Below are 2,439 nucleotides of genomic sequence, written 5' to 3' on the forward strand. Positions count from 1 at the left end.
GCCACAGAGAAACCCTGTCTCGAAAAACCAAAAAAAAAAATAAAAAATAAAAAAAATAAAAAAATAAAAAATAAAAATTGAAAACCATTTACATGACTTTTTTCAATGTAGTGAAAGTGAATCACATAAAATCATGACATAGCCTGTTATAAATGGGTATCAGTGAGGATTTTGAACATACAATTTAGCATATCATCTTTTATACCACTTTAATAGCATTTAAAAATAAAAATCTAACCCTACTGAGAAATCTCATAATGTCTTCATACATTCTCTAGAGTATATGTCACTGAAACCAGCCGATCTTATGAAAAACATTGAAATGAAGTTCAAGCTGGAGAGATGGCTCCAAGGCTAAAAGTTCACAACCAGAAGGGGTAGGGTTTAGTACTAGTTCCTCATGCTTGCCTCTCCAGCCTCCTCTTTGCCAGGCATGATGGTAGGTATCAAATAAGCAAAGTAACTAATAAGTAAGTAAATGTGGGGGCCAGCCATAAGCTAAGTATGGTCACCCATAGGAAGTTCTTTACTTCCAACCATTATCACCTGCCAGAGTAGAGCTTGGCCATCCATAAATTACTCTGCATGGCATGCTTATCCATGTCTCTGTCTCTTGCCCCCCTGCCCGCCATGACTGGCTGCTCTCAGGGCCCGCTGCATGCTGCCACATGGTCCACTACCACCACTTGGAGACCTACTACAGCATTTCTGCTGCCTACTGCTGCTGGTGATCCTGCAGCATTTTTAATTTTTCCATTACAGTAACATTACCTGGTATTTTAAACTGGGCATATAAGCTAAATTTTTAGAGCCGTTGTATTCTGGAAGCACATATATACACAAACTTAAATTTACAGAAGCATAGTTACATACTTACATAAGCACATTGTAGCCACATTATTTTAACAGAGAAACATATAGTACAGCTGCCTTAGGGAACCTGTGTCAGCTAATTAGTTGTTGCAAGAGAGAGCAGAAACATAAGAACAAAACATTTTTGTAGAGTTTTAGAGTGGAAGGACAAGGAAAAAAACGAGATTTGTTGTCAGCAGGGAAGGGTGGGGCAGCAGCGGTCTGAGCATGGATGGCAGAAACCAGGGAGAGAGCTATAGAGAACATAAGGTCAAGCGACTGGCCTGTGCCGGGCCCAGACAGAAACCTGTGTTGACGCAGGCTAGTAAAACTGATGAGCAAGTACCACTCCACTAACCTGCCACGTCCAGAACAGGAGCCACTAGCTCTATTGGGTTGGTGGTGTTGGAGCACTTGGGAACAGAAGGTCAGGACACGAAGCTAATGTGGAATTGGCCACTTTTTTTGGGCACACAGCAGCATGTGGCCACACAGTAGGTGTTCAGTAAATATACTCAACCTACAAAGTATACACAGTGGGTGAAAGTTTCTGCACCCCACAAGCCTTTCTGCCAATGCAGAAATCCAATCGGACCAAATCAAACTGAACTACAAAAAGCCCAGGTTTAATGGGTAACACACCCTGCTATAATTTTTCCCACCCTTTCCGCAGAGAGGACACAGGAAGAGAGACAAAAAAACACAAGTCTGTTTTCTGGGGTGAGGGTCATAGTTTAAATACCCTGTGGAAGTGGTCTTGAGCATCTCTGGGGGATAAGTCATCATTTTGCAGGCTTTCTGAGATGAGGCAGGGTTTGGAGAGATTTGGGGGAGGAGGTTTGGCTGAAGCTTCCACCAGAATATTCCAGACTGTTTGACTCTATGGATCCCAGTGGCTGGGGTGGAGCTTCCACCAGAACATCTCAGACTGTTTGTGTATATGGATGCTAGGGGATGAGGAGAGCTTCCACCAGAACATCTGGTCTATAGAATTGGATGCAGACAGAAAAAGAACCTCAACTCATTTAGAACAAAATCTGGTTTCTTGCCTTCTCGTCCTGGAGTTGTTAGTTCTCTGCTTTATCACAACACTAGTCCCACACCAGGGTTCCTGGGATCACTGCAGGTGGGAATGACACCAGAAGTCAACAGCAACACAGACATCTTCTGGAGTGATTACAAGGAAGGGGTGTGTTCAAGAGCAGTCAGTCTCTAGCAGAGGATGTCACACATCAGGCAGTGGGCAGGGCTCCTGCACAGCTGTCACTTTGCTTCTATTTCTTTATGGAGATCCTTGGGTCTTAGCAGCAATGTGATGCCTCCCCAGTTCCCAGCTAATCAGACTGTGAACTTCCCCCAGCCGGGCTGCTGTAAATGTGCCTATATTCCATTCTTCATCCTTTAGCTTCTTTCTTCAATCTTCAAGATCTTTTCCTTAAGGTCAATCTGTTCAAATTAATGACTTCTTTTCAAAAAACCTTTGATGGATTCCCAGGTCTTCCCCAGACAGACTTCTGGTGAGGGATCTAACATTATCTCCTTTAACTCCTCAAATAACCCTGTTTACAAAATTTTAACTTTGTGCCT

Source organism: Microtus ochrogaster, unplaced genomic scaffold (assembly GCF_000317375.1).
Source record: "Microtus ochrogaster isolate Prairie Vole_2 unplaced genomic scaffold, MicOch1.0 UNK46, whole genome shotgun sequence".
NCBI lineage: Eukaryota > Metazoa > Chordata > Mammalia > Rodentia > Cricetidae > Microtus > Microtus ochrogaster.